This window comes from Somniosus microcephalus, unplaced genomic scaffold (genome assembly GCF_052327205.1).
Source record: "Somniosus microcephalus isolate GS21.2 unplaced genomic scaffold, FLI_Smic_1.0 unresolved_chr6, whole genome shotgun sequence".
Taxonomy (NCBI): domain Eukaryota; kingdom Metazoa; phylum Chordata; class Chondrichthyes; order Squaliformes; family Somniosidae; genus Somniosus; species Somniosus microcephalus.
Window position 1 is genome coordinate 52,162,806 of NW_028225184.1, and position 19,803 is coordinate 52,182,608.

The following is a 19,803-nucleotide window of genomic DNA, read 5'->3' on the forward strand; positions in this document are numbered from 1 at the left end:
CCAATGTTTGTTTAGAGAAAATTATGGCTCATCCAAAACAGGATATTGGAAATGTAGTCCGACATCAAGGGGGGGGGGAGTGGGTGGCGATAGAGGGGACAGAGGATTAAAACTGGTTTCGTCAACGTACATGTAAAAGCTGATCACATATTTGGGAATGAAAGTTTCAATGGGAAGCAGGAGGATGAGGAAGAAGAGAGGGCTGGCATACGGAGAGATAGAAAATAAACAACAATGGGCGTCCATAATAATATATAACAGCCAGATATACTGAAGAGCAAAACGATGGATTTCCTCCGATTTTCCATTTCTGGGTCTTTGTTCAACTGATTGCAGCGCGTAGAGAGGCAGAGGTAACACGGTAAAGAAAGTAAACACTGCAAGAGACGAATCAATATAGGTAAAGATGCAAAGAGTAAGTGATGTAGGTGCTGAAATGGATAGTGAAACAAGAGAGAAAGAAGAATAGAGAGACAGAGCGAGAGAGGGAGAAATTATTGGGCAGACACACTGAGAAGGCAGAAAGAGAAACCGGCAAAAGATAAGATGGAGGAAAATAGAAAGAAAACAATATAATGAGGGAAATTACATGGACGAAAGCCATAAACAGTAAAGGCACATGTATATAAATTAAGAAAGCAGCACACAATCAGCACAACTTAAGAGAAAGATAGGAGTTTGTGAGCAAGAGAAAGCTGCGAGAAATTGTTGTACAAATGGAGACAGAAACTGAGAGAGGTAGAGGAAAGTTAAACAGGAATAATTGTCACACAGGGGAGTTATCAGCTTACATTCCCACTAATTTCTCCAGCTCTATTATTTTTACTATTACTAAGTTCCTTTAATTCCTCCTTCTCACTAGACACTTGGTTCCCTCGCATTTCTGGAAAGTTAACTGTGTCCTCTTCCATGAAGACAGAACCAAAGTATTTGTTTAATTGCACTGCCATTTCCTTGTTCTCCATTATAATTACTCCCATTTCTGAATGTAAGTGACGTACATTTGTCTTCACTAATCTTTCTCTTTTTACAGACTTGCAGAAGTTTTACAATCCACCTTTATGTTCGTTGCAAGTTTACTCTCATACTATATTTTTCCCCTCTTAATCAATCTCTTGACACATTTTTGCTGAACTCTAAACTGCTTCCAATCCTCAGGCTTGCTACATTTTCTGGCAACTTTATATGACTTCACTTTGGATTTAATAGAATCCTTCATTTCTTTTGTAAGCCATGGCTGTGCCTCTTTTCCTTTTGTGCTTTTGCACCAGAAAGGAATGTATATCAGCTGCAATGTCACTGTTTTCTGGTTGAGGGACAGATGTCGTTGTAATGGCATTAATAGAGTAATACATAGAGTTACAAAGCACAGAAATAGGCCCTTCAGCCCATCATGTCCGTGCCGGTCATCAAGCCCTGTTTATAATAATCCCATTTTCCAGCACCTGGTCCATAGCCTTGTATGCTATGGCGTTTCACGTGCTCATCTAAACGCTTCTTGAATGTTTAGAGTTCCTGCATCTACCAGCCTTTCAGGCAGTGATTTCCAGATTTCAACCAACCAGTGGGTGAAAATATTTTTCCTCAAATCCCCTCTAAACCTCCTGCCACTTACACTAAATCTATGCATGCTGGTTAACGACCACTCTAATAAGGGGGAAAGTTGTTTTATATCTACCCTATCTATGCCCCTCATAATTTTGTACACATCAACATGTCCCCCTCAGCCTTCTCTGCTCTAACGAAAACAGCGCCAGCCTGTCCAATGTCTCTTCATAGCTGAAGCTCTCCAGTCGAGGTAACATCCTGGTGAATCTCCTCTGCAACCTCACCAATGCAGTCACATCCTTCCTATAGTGTGGTGACCAGAACTGCACATAGTATTCCAGCTGTGGCCGAACCAGCGTAAAGCTCCTTCATAACCTCCCTGCTCTTATAGTCTATGCCTTGGCTAATGAAGGCAAGTAACCCATATGACATTTTAAAAACCTTATCTACCTGTCCTGCTGCCTTCAGGGATGCACCATGTACATGCACACCAAGGTCCATCTCATCCTCTGTTCTTCCTAGGGTCCTACCATTCATTGTGTATTCCCATGCCTTATTATTACTCTCAAAATGCATCACCTCACACGTTTCAGCGATAAATTCCATTTGCCACTGTTCTGCCCATCTAACCAACCCGCCTATATCGTCCTGTAGCCTGAGGCTTCCCTCCTCACTATTTACAACTCCACCAATTTTCGTTTCATTTGCGAACTTAATGATCATACCTCCTACCTTCATATCTTAATCATTAATGTACACAACAAATAGCAAAGTACCCAGCACCGATCCCTGCAGTGCACCACTGGATACAGGCTTCCAGTCGCAAAAACAACCTTAGACCATCATCGACTGTCTCCTGCCACTAATCCAATTTTGGATGCAATGTGCCAAATCACCCTGGATCCCATGGTCTCTCATCTTCATGAGCATTCTCCCATGTGGAACATTTTCAACAGCCTTGCTGAAGTTCATGTAGACTACATCAACTACACTACCCTCATTCACACACCTAGTCACACCCTCGATAAATGCAATCAAATTGTTAGACATGATCTCCCCCTGACAAAGCAATGCTGACTATCCTTGATTAACCCTTACCTCTCCAATTGGAGAATAATTCTGTCCCTCAGAATTTATTCCAGTAATTACCCGACCACTGATGTTGGGCTCACTGGCCTGTAATTCCCTGATTTATCCATACTAACTTTCTTGAACAATTGTTCTACGTCAGCTGTTCTCCAGTCCTCTGGCACCTCCCCTGTGGCCAGAGAGGTTCTGACCATTTATATCAGAACCCCTGCAATCTCCTCCCTTTACTTACACTGCAGCCTGGAATACATCGCGTCAGGGCCTGGGGATTTATCCACTTTTATGTCTGCTTAAATGGCTAGCACCTCCTCCCTCTGAATACTCATTTGTTCAAGTATATCACAATCCCCCTGCCTAATTTCTATGCCTACATCACCCTTCTCCATAGTGAACACAGATGCAAAATATTCATTTAAAACCACAACTACATCTTCCGGCTCTCTACACAGATTGCCACTTTGGTCCCTAATGGGCCCTACTCTTTACCTGGTTATCCTCTTCCATTTAATATACTTATAAAAACACCTTGGGATTTTCCTTTATTTTGCCCGCCAGTGTTTTTTCATGCCCCCTCTTTGCTCTCCTTATTTCTTTTTTAAGTAGGCCACTGTCTTTTCTATACTCCTCTAGAGCTTCCACTGTTATTAGTCCTTTGTACCCACCAAAAGCCCCCCTTAATTCCTAATCCATTCTTATATATCGCTTGACAGCCAGGATTCATTTGGTTTTTTGAACCCACCCTTGACCTTTACGGGAACACGTTGGCGTTGTACTCTCCTTATTTCCTTTCTGAAAGACTCCCATTCCTCTGATGTGGATTGTCCTACAAGTAGCTGATATCAGTCCACTTTGGCCAGATCCTGCCTTTTCATATAAAAATCGGCCTTCCCCCAATTTAGAATCTTTATTTCCGGTCCATGTTTCTGCTTTTCCATGACTACCTTGAATCTCACCGAATTATGGAAACTGTCACCAAAATGCTCTCCTACTAACACTTCTACCACTTGCCCGGCTACATTCCCTAGATTTTGGTCCAGTTACCGCCCCCTCCCTTGGTGGACTTTCTACATGCTGGCTGAAAAAGCTCTCCTGGATGCACATTAAGAATTCCGCCCCTCTAAGCCTTTCACAGTCGGTCTATCCCAGTTAATATTGGGTAAGCTGAAATCCCCTACTATTATTGCCCTAATATTTCTACACGTCTCTGATATTTGCCTACATATCTGTTCCTCTATCTCCCCCTGATTGTTTGGGGGCCTATAGTACACTCCCAGCAAAGTGCTGGCACCATTCTCGTTTGTAGGTTCTACCCATATGGCCACATTAGAGGAACCTGCTAAGATATCATCCCTCCATACAGCAGTAATTGACTCCTTGATTAATATTGTGACAAGCCCTCCTCTTTTACACACCCCTCTGTCTCGCCAGAAAATTCTATACCCCGGAATATTGAGCTGCCAGTCCTGCCCCTCCCTCAACCATGTCTCTGTGATAGCAACAATTTCCTACCCCCATGGTTGCACCAACACCTTCAATTTAGCTGCCTTACTCGCAAGACTCCTCGCCTTAATACAAATGACACCCAGCCTTGACATACACCCTTGTGCCATTACATATTTGCTCTGCCTTACAGGATGACTTGTTTTTTCCTCTATATTTGGCTGTGCAGCAACCCCTTCTATAGCTGCACTCCGCATCCCATCCTTCTGTCAAGTTATTTTAAACCACCCCCCCAACAGTACTAACAAACTTCCCTACAAGGATTTTGGTCCCGTTCCGGTTCAGGAGCATCCCTTCCGACTTGTTCAGGTCCCACCTTCCGCAGAAGCAGACCCAGTGATCAAGGAAACTTAAGCCCTCCCTCCTGCACCAACTCTTTAGCCACACATTCATCAACTCTATCCTCCTATTCCTATACTCACTAGCACTTGGCACCGGGAGAAATCCAGAGATTACAAACTTTGAGGTCCTGCTTTTAATCTGCTACCTAGCTCCCTAAATTCTTATTGCAGTACCTCATCCCTCTTTCTACCCATGTCCTTGGTACCAATGTGAATCATGGCTTCCGATTTTCCCCCTCCCCCTCAAGAGTGCCCTACAGCCGTTCAGTGATATCTTTGGCCCTGGCAGCAGGGAGGCAAAATACCATCCCGGAGTCACGTCTGCAGCCACAGAAATGTTTATCTGTTCCCCATACGTTCGAATGACCTATCAGTATTGCTCACCAAATCTTTTTCCTCCCCATCTGTGCAGCTGAGCCACTGCTAGTGCCACGGACTTGGCTCTTGCTGCATTCCCGAAGAACAATCTCCCCCATCAGTATCCAAAGCAGAAAATATGTTGGTGAGGGAGATGGACCCAGGGGACTCCTGCACTACCTTCCTAGTTCTTTTACTCTGTCTGGCGGTCACCCATTCCCTGTCTGCCTGTGCACTGTTTATCTGCGGTGTGACCACCTCGTTAAACATGTTATCCACGAAGATCTCAGCTTTGCGGATGCTCCGCAGTGACCCCAGCCACAGCTCCAGATCCGAAAGGCGAATTTCGACTAGCTGCAGCTGGAGACACTTCCTGCACACATGTTCGTCCTGGACACATAAAGTGTCCCTGACTTCCCACATAGCACAGGAGGAGCACTCCACACTGCCGAGCTGCCCTGCCATGCCCTACTCTTAATTTACTCCCTTTACTTTCTTTAAATTAAAGAATAATGTCCCAGTAATTCGGGTCCCAACACGTGAGTATGGACGGAGTACCCACGCGTGGACCCGATGGAAGTGCCAGTTTCTTTCATGCATAGCGCATGCGTGGGAAACTGGCATTTCCGGACCTCTGAACGAACGTGTGCGCAAGGGAGTCTCTGTGTGCGCTTTGCACTTACTTTTTTTTTTACACATTTTTCCGTGAGGGTAAGTCTTTAGATTTTAGAAATGTAAAAATCGGGCATAAGGACTGCATTTTAAAAGGTAAGTGGTCCAATAATTAAAGTTAGAATTTTTTTTCCACAGGTTTATTATTTTAGTAGAATTTACAGTAAGGTAAGTGTATTTTTGGACACGATTTCGTGAAAAAAAATGTTTTCCGAAATTTGAATAATTTTTTAATAGTTTTTTAATGTTATTAATAGTTCATTTAATTAGTGGGATTTTTTTAACTTTTATTTTAAGTTTAAGTACTGTTTTGGGCGCCCGGAGTTTTCATGAGTTTGACAGTTCTTACTATCAAACTCATGAATGAACTTTTGCAACCTCCGATTAGTTGCCCAGTACTCACGTGATCCCAGCTGGCTCATCGAACTAACTACGTCGCTGGATCACACTAGCACAGCGCGCCGAGACCTGGACCGGGCCACAGACGCTTCCACACAGGCCGAGGTCTGAAATGTCGGCATGCTAGGTAAGTGTAGGTCGGGGGCTTGCACCCGCTGGAAGCCCCCGACCCTAATTTCTGGGCCATTAATTACACTAGGGACCTTATATTATTTAAACACTACTTATTCTAAACTATAGACCTTACTTTTACTTTAACGACTGGAATGTACATATAGTCACCAGGTCCTACTTAGCAATCAGCTCCTTCCATGGTTGTGAGGTCATTTTAGTGGTTTTGCAGTTGTTGTTTGACTGCTCCTGCTCTCGAGCTCTTTACTTGGTGTAAAGTAAGAACCAATTCCTACAGGGTGAAAAGTTAGGAAAAGCAAAGGCGAAGCAAGGGAACTCCTCCTCCCACTCCTCACCTAACTCCCTGATTCACTCAACTCGCACTACTCTGTTTAAAACGCACTCAGTTCAAAATCGCACTGCACAGCCTGTTTTTAGATGTGAATTAACTTAATTGTATAAACAATTTGTTCTAAATTAACCTCATACCTACACAGTCATAAGGACATTTCTGTGGCCGATTATCTCCGTTCGGGAGCATGCGGCATTGAATCCTTAAAGCAATCGTTTCAAACATAGTCATAGAATCATAACGGTACAGATGGAGGTCATTCGGCCCATTGCGTCCTTGCCGGCTGTCTATAGAGAAATCCAGTCAGTGCTATTCCCCCGCTCTTACCCCGTAGCCCTGCAACTTTAATTCCCTCAAGTGCCTATCCAGTCTCCATTAGAAAAATTTGAGTGTCTCCACTTCCAGCCTGTTCTAACGGCAGCGACTTCCAGATCGTCACCACTCGCTCAATCAAAACGTTTTTCCGCACATCCCACCTGTATCTTTTGCCCAAAAGGTTAAATCTGTGTCCCCTAGTCATTGTAACATCAGCTGTTGGGAAGAGCCTTTCCCCGTGTAGCCAAGGCAAACCTGTCATAATCACCTCTATCAAGTCACACCTCAACCTCCTTTGCTGTAATGATAAAAATCCAGCTTCTCCAACCTGTCCTTGTAACTAAGATCCCCCATCACCGTTAAATCTCCTCTGCACCCTCTCAAGTGTCTTCACATCCTTCTGAGAAACATACAAACAAAGAAACATAGAAGATAGGAGCAGGAGTAGGACATACGGCCCCTCGAGCCTGTCCCACCATTTAATGAGATCATGGCTGATCATCCAAATTCAGAACCTGGTCCCTGCTTTCTGTGATATCCCTTGATCCCTTTAGCCTTAAGAAATATATCTAGCTCCTTCTTGAATATATTTAATAATTTGGCCACATCTGCCTTCTCTGGTAGAGAATTCCACAGGTTTACCACTCTCTGGGTGAAGAAATTCCTCCTCATCTCAGTCCTAAATGGCTTACCCCTTATCCTTAGACTGTAAACCCTGGTTCTGGACTCCTGCACCAACGGGAACACCCTTCCTGCATCTCGTCTGTCTAGTCCTGTTAGAATTCTATAAGTTTCAATGGATCCCCCCTTATTATTCGAAACTCCAGCGAATATAAGCCTCATTGACCCAATCTCTATTCATACGTCATTCCTGCCATCCCAGGTATCAGTCTGGTGAATCTTTGCTGCACTCCCTCCATGGCAAGAACATCCTTCCTCAGATAAGGCGACGGAAACTGCACACATTACTCGAGGTGTGGTCTCACCAAGGCCCTGTACAACTGCAGCAAGACATCCTTACTCCTTTACTCGAATCCTCTCGCTGTGAAGGCCAACATACCAGTTGCCTTCTTAACGGCCTGCTGCACCTGCATGCTTACCTTCAGCGACTGGTGCACAAGGACACCCAGGTCTCCTTGTACTTCCCCTTTTCCGAATCTGTTGCCTTTCAGATAACAATCTGTCTTCCTGTTCTTGTCACCAATGTTGATAACCTCACATTTACCCACATTGTACTGCATCTGCCATGCATCTGCCCAATCACCCAACCTGTCCATATCATACTGGAGTTTCACTGCATCCTCCTCAAAGCACACTCCCCCACCCAGCTTTGTGTCGTCTGCAAACGTGCAGATATTACAGCTAGTTCCCTCGGCTGGATCATTAATGTATATTGTGAACAGCTGTGGTCCTAGCACCGATCCCTGTGGTACCCGACTAATCACTGCCTGCCACTGGGAAAAAGACCCGTTTATTCCAACTCTTTGCTTCCTGTCTGTCAACCGGTTCTCTATTCAATTCAATACATTCCCCCCAATGCCATGTGCTTTAAATTAGCAAGCTGATCTCTTATGCGGGACCTTATCGAAAGCCTTCTGTTAGTCCAAATGCACCACATCCACTGGTTCTCCCTTATATATTCTACTAGATACATCCTCAAAAAATTCCAGTAGATTATTCAAGCATGATTAACCTTTTGTAAACCCATGTTGACTTTGTCCGATCCTGTCGCTATTTTACAAGTGCTCTGCTATTACATCTTTTATAATGGACTCTAGCATTTTCCCCAATACCGATGTCAGGCTTACCGATCTATAATTCCCCGTTTTCTCGCTACCACCTTTCTTATAGTGGGGTTAATTTAGCTGCCATCCAATCTATGGGGACTATTCCAGTGTCTATAGAATTTTGGAAGATGACCAGCAATGCATCTACTATTTCTAGGGCCACTTCTGTAAGTAGCCTAGGATGTAGATTATCCAGCCCTGGGGATTTATCGGCCTTAAATGCCGTCAATTTCCCTAACACAATTTCCCTAAAAATACTGATTTCATTGAATTCCACCCTCTCATTCAAACTTATGTTCCCCGACATTTCTGGAAGGTTATTTGTGTCCTCCTTTGTGAAGACAGAACCAAAGTATGTATTTAATTGTTTTGCCATTTCTTTGTTCCCCAGTATAAATTCCACTGATTCTGAGTGCAAGGGACCTACGCTTGACTTCACCAATCTTTTGCCCTTCGCATATCTATAAAGACTTTTCCAGTACGTTTTGATGTTCCCTGCAAGCTTACTCTCATATTATATTTTCCCCCTATTAATTAATCCCTTTGTCTGCCTCATAACATCGTAGTTTCCTTTATTTAAATTCAGGACTCTAGTCTCTGATTCAATTATTTCACTCTCCACCTTCATATTATGATCGCTCCTCCCCAGGGGACCGGACACAACACCATTGCTAATTAATCCGTTCTCATTACGTAATACCCAGTCTAAGATGGTCTGATCTCTAGTTGTTTCCTCGACAAATTGGTCCAGGAAACCATCCCGTATACAGTCTACTATTTCCTCGTCCACAGTATTGTTACTAATTTGGTTAGCCCAATCTAAGTGTAGATTAAAGTCACCCATGATAAATGCTGTGCCCTTATTGCACGCTTCTCTAATTTCCCGTTTAATGTCAGCCCCAAACTCAGTATTACTTTTTGGGTGTTTGTATACAACTCCCACTATATTTTTCTGCCCCTTGGTAAGTGTCAGCTCTAACCCTACGGGTACCACATAATTAGTGCTAATATCCATCCTTGCTATTGTGTTAATCTCCTCTTTTAAATGTGGTGACCACAACTGAACGCAATACTCCCGTTATGGCATAACCAGTGCTTTATAAACGTTCATCATAACTTCAGTACTTTTGTACTCAATACCTTTATTTATGAAGCCCAATATCCCATATGCTTTGCTAACCACACTCCTAATATGTCCTGCCACCTTCAAGGACGTATGCACATTAATTCCCAGGTCCCTCTCTCCCTGCACACTCTTTAAAACTGTGCCATGAAGTGTATATTGCCCCTCCCTGTTATTTCTGCCAAAATGCATCACCTCATACTTCTCTGTATTAAATTCCATCTGCCACTTGTCTTCCCATTTTGCTAGCCTATCTATGTCATGTTGCAGTCTATTGGTATCATCCCCACTGTTTGTCACCCACCTCCAAGTTTGGTGTCATCAGCAATTTTAGAAATTCTACTCTGTATACAAATATGCAGGTCATTTAAACATTTCAAAAAAGCAGTGGCCCCAACACAGACACTTGCGAAACACCACTGTCTACGATTCTCCAGTCTGCAAGGCAACTATTTACCACAACACGATGTTTTCTGTCCTTAAGCCAATTCCATATCTAACTTGCCTATTCCATGTGGCGCAATGTTGGTACCCAGCTTTCTATGTGGTAATTTGTCAAATGCCTTCCTAAAATCCATGTAGACAACATCCATTGCATTCCCTTCATCAATCCGCCCTGTTACTTTAGCAGAAATTTGAATTGAATTAGTCAAACACGATCTGCCTTTTAAAAATTCGTGGTGGCTCTACTTCACTAATTTAAAGCTCCCAAGTGCCCGTTAATTTTCCCCTTGATTACAGTGCGCTTGCTCGGCACCCCATCCACGAGTTTAAACATCCACTTTTCATGAGGGCAGCAAGTTGTTCCAACATCTGAGGCTCCAGCAGCATTGAATTGGCCCGGAGCTGCTCTTCATCAACCCGGACTCCTCAACATCTCAGCTCACAGCAGCCGCTGGCTGACGGTTTCGTGTGTATTCACAATGCAGAGCGAGCAGTCACAGCTCTTGTTCCTGTTTGACTCCCTGTCGTTCTTCCACCTCACTTTCTGTTTCGGACATCGGATTTTGGTCTGGTCACAAAACCTTCACAATTGCTGCTTTGCTGCAGTTTCTTTTAATGTTTACAGGGGAGATGAGCAGAAACTTAACGAAAGGAAGTCGGCAGCAGCATCTGAACAGTTTGCTCCAGATCTCGGTAACACCTCGTAGGGAGCTACAGGGTTACAACGGGATTAGTCTGATTGATAGTGGACTGACTAAAGGGAACTGATGTGAGATAGAGAACGAGGATCCTCAGAAACTGATCCTAGTCAACAAGTGCAATGTACATGCTACATGTGAGGATAAGCATTCAGACTGTCAGTGAAAACTTTTGTTCTCCTTACCTAAGGGAAAATACACGTGCCTTAGAGGGAGTGCAAACACAGGTTCACCAGACTGATTGCTGGGATAGGGGGTTTGTACTATTAATATATGTTGAGTAGACTAGGCCTATATTCTCTCGAAACATATACAATTCTTACAGGGATCGACAGGCTAGATGCAGCGAGAATGTTTCATTTGGCTGCAGTGTATAGAACCAGCGGTCACAGTTTGAGAATAAGGGGACGGCCATTTAAGACTGGGAAGAGGAGAAATTTCTTCACTCAGATGGTGGTGTATCTTTGCAATTAATCACCCCAGGGGACTGTGGATGCTCAATCCTTGAGTAAATTCAAGACAGAGATCGATAGAATTTTGGATATTAAAGGAATTGATGGAATTGGGATAGTGCAGGAAAGTGGAGTTGGGGTAGAAGATGAACCGTGATCTTATTCAATGGAGGAGCAGGCTCGAGGGCCCAAATGGCCTACTCCTGCTCCTACTTCTTATATGTTCTTAGAAGGATAGTTATGGGACAAATAGTGGGCTGTGGGATTAAATTGGATTGTTCTTTCAAAGAGACGACACTCTCACAACGGAGCCAAATGCCCCTGTTGTGATGTAAGATTCTATGATTATATGTTGTTATCTCTTCATAATGATAAAGGCCTCTCTGAGGTCTCCTCTTAGTCTCCTTTTTCCCTGAGGGAGGAGCCCAAGGAGTCCCCATGTCTTCCTGCTCAATGCCCCTTTCACACTTCTGTGCTGAGCCCTGGTTTCTTCTCTTCACCCACAGTTGTATTAGGTGCACATATTCAATACATACTTGGAGCAAAAAAGGAGCTTATTTTAAGTCCAGCAAATGAATGTTGGCATTGAGAAAGTAAGGAACTCAGTCCGTCTATCCTTGATGTCATTAGCTTGGTGCCCCGGACATGTAGCTCAGTGGTATGCGAGCCTAAGTTGCATCTCCAAGCATTTTCTTTAACCACAGTTGCTGAATGTTGCTTTATGAGGGCAGCAGGTTACAACAGCTGAGGCTCCAGAAACATTCAGTGGGCCGAAGCTGCTCTTCACCCACAGTCACAGACTGGCCAGATTGTGTGACGTCACAATGCTGAGCGAGCAGCCACAGCTCTAGTTCCTGTTTGACGCCCTGTGGTTCTTCCATCTCACTTGCTGATTCAAAGATCGAATGTCAGCTTGGAAACTAAACCTTGGTCATTGCATTTATGCAACAGACCTGTTTTTGAAATATTCAAAGAGGAGCAGAAACCTTGAGAAAAGAAAAGTATTTAAAAGCTGTGAGCCATCAGTATCGCTGGGCAGCTGGCTCTCTGTCAGAGAAAATAGAGATTATATTTTCATAATTACAGTCATAATGTGCTTGGAGAGACTAAAAATTATAACACGTGACCTTGATACATTCAAAGCATGCGCTCTACCACTGAGCTACACCCACACTGACAGCTAAGCACGCAAACCTTGGACAGAGAGAGGAGCGCTGCTGTCCAAGGGCTGCTGTTTGCTTCTTTGAGCGCCTCTCCCGCAGACTCATCACCTCCAAACATTTAATTATATCGGAGCAGGAGTTAATCTCAGGCTCCCAGAAACAGCTCAGTTCAATGGGTAGTGCCTGAATATGTGATGGTGTCCACGGTGAGCGAGCAGCCCCTCTTGTTCCTCATTGGCTGCCGATGATTGGACCTCCCACTTTCTGAATCACAGTTCAGATTCCAGCCCAATCTTCAGTTCTCACTTTTACAAAGCGCTGACCGCTGGTCCACACAACGTTTGTAATTTTATCTTTGGGAGCTAGTGTATCATGAGCGATATAGGTTTACCCACCCGTTAGTGGAGATGTGTGGACGTGAAAGAGGGCGGAAAGTATGTTTTGTGGGGGCTTTAGTAAGGGCAAGGTATTTCCACCCTGTTAAAGTCGAAAGAAAAAATAAAGTCTTCCATTTCACGAACTCAGGAAACACTGTAGAGCAAATGAAGTACGTTTGAGGAGCAATCACTGTTGCAATGTCAGAAATGCGGCATTCAATTTGTGCACAGCAATGTCCCACGAAGTGCAATGCGAGGAACAGTACCTCATCTTCCGATTAGGCACTTTGCAGCCTTCCGGACTCAATATCGAGTTCAACAATTTCAGATCATAACCTCGTCCCCTATTACTTTTTTACTTATAATTCTTTCCACCCGTTTGTTTTGGGTCTTCCTTCCCACCCGCATTTCCTTCTGTTTCTCCCTCTCACCTGGCAGCTGTCTCTTGCCTGCTAGTTCACTTCACACCTAATCTCAGCTGTCTTTTGTCTCCACCGGCCTATAACCATCTCGTTTGCTTTCGAATACCTTTTATTGTCTCTTTTACTTCTTTTGTCGATCGCAGTCCTGCCTTCGATCGATTTTATTTTCTTTTCAATTTTGAAAAATGGTTCCGACCCGAAACGTCAACTCAAATTTCTCTCCACGGATGTTGCCTGAACTGCTGAGTTTTTCCAGCATTTTCTATTGTTATGAGGTGGAGATGATTTGTTTTAGTGATGTTGGTTGAGAGACAAACATTGTCCAGAACACAGGGGAGAACGCCCCTGCGCATTATCGAATAGTGCCATTGGATACTTTATGTCTACTTGAGAAAGTAAGCGGGGACTCGGTTTAACGTCTCAGCCATTTTTATCTCCTTATCAGAGCAAGGATATACATGCCTTAGGAGTGGTGCAACGAAGGTTCAACAGATTCATTCTTGAGATCAGGAGGAATAACTTCATTCAGAGGGTTATGAATCATTGGACTTCTCTACCCCAGAGGGCTGTGGATGCTGATTCGTTGAGCATATTCAAGGCTGAGACAGATTGATTTTTGCACTCTAGGTGAGCCAAGGAATATATATCTTCTCAGATACCTCGATCTCAATTTTTTTCTGATTACCTTCCTGTGAAACACGTTGGACCGTTTAAGGAAAGGATATAAATGCAAATTGTTTTTATTGGACTTTCAAACCTCATGGGACCTTGTAGTAAATAAACAAACACCACTACTGTGTAATTAGACTTCTGCGAAATTGTAATGCCTTTATTCAGATATTGAACACATGACATTGCTGTACGCTCAAATGCATATGCTATTATAAAGCTATTAAATCATCTTCCATGCCATTAACAGTTATAATTATTTCCTGCAACAAAGCATCACCCGGGCAGAGCGCAGAGAGGAAACTCTGGCAGGGCAGAGGGGAATCGCACAGTTTTAACATAATAAACCCCGTTTTTATCAGTGAAAGGAAAGTCAATCCCATTCCTCAAGGTGCGCGCGATACTCTGCGCCAGATTTAACATTCGGCGCTCTGCTATGGTGAAACTTAGCACCCAGGCAGTAAAAGCAAAAACATATTTTACACCAAATTATTTAGAGCAGAATTGACTTCCGGGAGGAAACTCCAGCAGTAGCGGAGAGGGCAAAGATGTTCATGAAGTTTCCTGATCTATTCTAATTTCCCCAAAGTGAGGTCTGTTCTGTAATGTGCAAGCTTAGTAAGAAGTTTTACTTTACTAAAACACCGCTTCTACCCTCCTGCTGCAAGGTGGTGCCGAGAGTATTGGCGAAATTGATAGCCCCCAATCCGGTGGTTAATCGATTATTCAAATTCATGGACTGGGGGCCAAGTTTGCATTTTGTGCCCGGCTACACAGAAACAGCGATTCAGTCACAATTATCTCAAGGAACATGGCAAAAAGGATGGAATTTAAACTTGAGTTGTACAAATCCTTGGTCAGACCCGGTCTGGAATACTGCGGTCATTTCTGGGCATCGCTCTTCAGGAAGGATCTATTGGCCTTGGAAGGGGTGCAGCGCAGATTCACCAGAATGTTACCGGGGCTTAGAGAGTTACATTCTGAGGATAGGTTGCATTGACTTGGATTGTTCTCCCTTGAGTACAGGAGATTATTGTGTAATTTAATCAAGGTTCTTAAAATGTTTACACTATCTGATAGGTTGGCTATAGGTAATCTATTTCTTCTGGTAATGAAATCTATAACAAGGTAATTATAAAATTAGAGGTAGGCCGCTCAGAAGCAAATTCAGGAAGCACATCTTCACGCGAAGTTTTGTAGAAATTTAGAAGTTTACCCGCAGAAAGACTCTGTGCTGGGGGACAATAGGAGTTTTCGAGAAAGGGATTGAAAAGTTTTGTTAGGTCATCATATCAAATGATTAGGCACAAACCGGGTAAACCGAGTTGAGGTTCAGACCAACCATGATGTCATTCCATAGAGAAGGCTCGAGGGGCTGAATGGCCGGCTCCTGGTTACCATGTTCTAAAATGTTTGTTTAAATTACGCACAAAGTAAACTAATTACCTGGAGTGGGGTCAGACATTTCTCGCAGATTACATTTCTAAAGATGGCTTCTTGCAAACACAAAGTCTCGCTGAATAATATTTTAATGGGTGAAATGCTGATGACCATGGCATTGTCCGGTACTGTTGAGATGGATGTGCCTGGTCTTCTAGAGCTTCACTGCTGCATAGAGGACGGAGTCCTCACCGAGGTTTTGGACGGTGTCTCGCTGACTCTGAAAGGAATGGTGCAAATGGTCAGAAATGTAATCGAACAACTACGCTCTGGTAACAGTTCAGCGAAATTCTATCAGCTGATGCTCCAAGGCAGAAGCCGAAAAATGTCAAAAGCAGCGTTGTTGGAGTGAGCAGTATTAAACGGGGAATATTGCACTGCTCTAAAGGGTATTAACTGTCTGCTAACGGTTACATTTGCAGATGAAGTTTTCACCTCAGGTAATGCTGTTTGTTTAAAACAAGAAGGGACTCTCGAGCAGCAGCAGGGCAACAGGACATGATGGAAACAGAGAGCGGGAGGAATTTTCTACTTGATCAGAGGTGCTGAAGGGACGATAAGGGTTCGGCCACCGATCACTTTGACATCGATGGAAAGGGACATCAGTAAGGTGTAAAATGGGCGGCTGAATCCAGATCACTGTTTTAGGCCCACTCTAAGCCAAAAGTTCCAGCGCCTATCTCTGACAGCATCGGAAAATGAAGGGACAACTTAACTTTCCAGTTGGGATACTAGGATGTTGTGTGTAAGACGTGGAAACCGCATGTTGGTTCAGTGGCTGAAATAGAAAATGGTCTTGTTTATGTCAAAATGCTCTGCATATTCCAGACATTAACCAATTGTTAAACTGTAAATGCTGTACACTGCCGAGATTCGCTTGTACAGGAGTGTGTTTGCAGCTGCATTCGTGGTAATTGAACTCTGTAATTTCCCTTCAGTTCCTATAGCGGGCCCAAATCTACACCTCACCCCTCAAATATTATTGTTTTATTGCAAATACGTTTGTTCAATCCGCTTAGAAAAATAGAGATCCGTTCATTATTCTGCATTGGACATCATTCTGTCGCCGTTTAAAGACATATTGAAGTGTGATCAAAAACATTTTTGTCCTCGTGTATATTAATTACTGGACAAGGCAATTGTGATATTTCAAAAGAAGAAGAACTCTGTTGGAGAAGGCAACAAATATTTGGACACATCGTTCCAGGAGATGGAATGAGCGAGATAAAAGTCCACATCAATGGAAAAATAAAATCCCAGTGCATTTTTAACTTACAGCGTTTACTCTCGGCAATGTTTGCAGGTTAAGAACAGCATCTAAACAAAACAAAACACAATAACAAATGGATTGATGTTTAAATACTTAGAGCATTTCCCTCTTTTATTAAAGAGTTTTATTCCTATGGAGGTTTTGTTTAGCATCATATGGATGGGACACCATCTCCACACTCAATAGTGGGAACTAGCTAACCATTGACAACTACCAATGGGTATTTGACTATCCACTAGGAAGTGAATGCACCTCCTATGCTGAGCTTCCCTTCTCAATTCCTCGGTTTCTCCAGGAAGTGGATGGGTTGGCTGAGGTTTCTCTCGACATGGGCAGTAGATTTTCACTGTATGACTTGATGTTTCTCGGATTATCGCTGATGCAGCGATAGCTTGCCTAATCTAGAGTTGTCCTGTGATCTCAATGAGTGCTAAACTCTCGATTGTTGAACATTAATGCATTTTTATCCATGATAATAACTTTAGCTATTTGAATAAGGAAGCACTTGATTCCGAAATATTTACATCATACAGGCATGTTGCTACCTCTCTACAAAATCTTACTTGCTGTTGTAAAAATGTTGTCATCCTTTTTGTTCAATCTTTTCTCATTATAATAACCTATGTGATCCTTTATTCTGGAAACTTTATATGTAAATGTCTCACACTGTTGTTACACCATCTAACCACGGGTGGCACTACAACGCATTAAACGTTGCTGGAGAAGAAGTTCGATGCTCCTCCTAACCCAATGTGTTAGCTTCACATCTTTGAAAGGGTTTTGCTATTTAACATTAAATAACAATAAAACGTGAAGTATTGTACAAAAGGGAAAGACGGCCAACATTGGAATTTAATTACATCTGTGTACCCCGGTCCAGTAATCCACTACCCTACAAGAGCAAAAAGTGGAAGGAGCGCACATCAACCCATGCAGCCCACCAACCCACCCCTTCAACCACCGTCTGCCCCACCTTTGACAGAGCGTGTAGTCACCTGAGAACTAATTTTTAGTGTGGAAGCAAGTCATCCTCGGTTCCGACTGACACCCTAAGAAGATGACCCTGCAATGCTGCACTTGAAGACTCTACTTAGCCCGGACTCCACGTGCCTATTGCACTGCGAATTCGATGAGCAATACCATACAAATCTTTTGTGCTCTTTATAAATCGCACTTCCGATTGTAATTAGTTGCTTCACATTGCTCATGATAAATTCCTCTGCTTGATTCACTTGTAGAATCAAAATCTGCGACAGGAATTTGGCATACTGTAATTACATCTATCCACCAGTGGTGGCGTGGTGCAGCTTCTCAGCATGTTTGCAAAAACCTGTGATGCTATTACCGACTCCACTTGCTTCAGCAATTGCCATCTATTACACTACTGTACTGTAAATATATAAATATTTAAAACAATGCATGATCAGATTTCCTATTAGAAACAAATTAGCACAGTGGGTCGGAATAAAAAAGGGGTTTGTTTTACATCTATGTGCCGGGTCCAGCGACCTCTTTCCGACTATCCTCTCTGCATCTGTTGACTACACTCCCTCATCACTCCCTGTCTGAAAAATCACTTTCATTGAATGATGAAAATATATATTCAGAGTTTATTTTGATTCTTGGTCAGATTCACTAAATGATTCAGAATGATTGACAGTATATGTGATTCACAGTTGGCTTGCTAATACAATAAAATGTCTACAAACGGTTACTAGAAATGTAACAATAATATTGTGTTCATTCCTTTTCGTTAACTGCAAGAAAAGCTAAATGCAAAGGAGAATTTTGGATGTACGAATACAAAACTGAACTTCCATGTTAGGGTCTCACTGCTTTGGTCACCAGGAGGCGCTGTGTTCCTTAAAACAACATATATCGTCAATTAATCATTTTATTTTCGATGGCACAGATCATTAAATTCTTGATACAGGTATTGATTGGATTTCAGACATGGATCCCATGTTATATGTAGAAGTATCTCTCTGCCCACGTCCTGGAACATGTGTTTATCCAACTGTTCCCAGGCCAGGTTATTCCTTGTTACCCTGGAACTAATGATTAGTTTGACGTCTAGGGTGATTAATGAGGACCTATCTCCTGCTCTCACCATGTGGAGCGGCACCATTACATAGTTTGTGAATATTTCCTCCCGTTGGACAATCTTTTTGGCGAGCAGAATTTCCATTGGTCTAAAAATAAGAATTTGATGAAATCATCACAAACCGATTCGCGATATCGTTTCAGTGAGCACAAAGAGGGATTTCATCTCTCATTGAGCTGTCGTTAATATGGGATCCCCAGATGAGAAAGGCTATAGTTTAATGAGATAATGAACAAAAACACATTTAAAGGGATGCAGTGCAGATGCAAACAAAATTATTGAAGTAAGTGAAAACTGCCTGGATTAGTGTTTGAATATGGTTGAGTTTGTGTGATTGTGTGTGAGTTTGAGTGTGTGTGATTGTGTGTGTGTTTGAGTGTGTGTGTGTTTTATTATGATTGTGTGTTTGAGTGTGTGTATGTGTGTTTTAATATGTGTGTGCTTGAGTTTGAGTGTATGCTTTATTATGAGCGTGTATCTGTGTCTTTCACTGAACGTATGAGAAAATATATGTGTTCTTGTGTGTGAATGTGTGTGATTATGCATACCAGTTTGTGTATATATATACGTATTTGTGAGTGTATGTATGTATATACGTCTAATTGCGTGTTGGAATGTGTGCGTGAGTGTGAGTGGGGGAGTTTCCTTCTAATATGAAAAGGAAGTGAAGTATACAGGGTACAATTATTCCTGAACATCTGCATCTGAGTTTTATCTTGGCCAGGTGTGGTTGTAATTGACAATTCAACAGTCAATGATCTCAGCTCATTTCTCTGCTGCTTCTCCACTTCCCTGAGAAGAAAATGTAAGTGTTAGAAATCTGAGCCAAATAATGGTTTACAAAATACGAATAAGAGTAGAGTCAATGAGCTGAAAAGGTCTTTTGGACACAGAAACCTGTGCCCCAGCACCATAACTGTCCCGACACAACCAACCAATGTTTTATGAAGGAACCCGAAGGGGGTACTTTTAAATAAACCCACCGGTGGGAAACGGTCGAATTCAGGCAGGATTTCCATTGTACACAGCGCCCATCTCCCGCTCCGCCAAACTATAATTTCATTCCATGCTGTGTTGCAGATTTTCCTCCTCCATACTCATGTACTACCCTAACCACCTCCACAAAATCACCTCTCAGCCGTCTCCTTCCAGACTAAGAATACCGAGTTT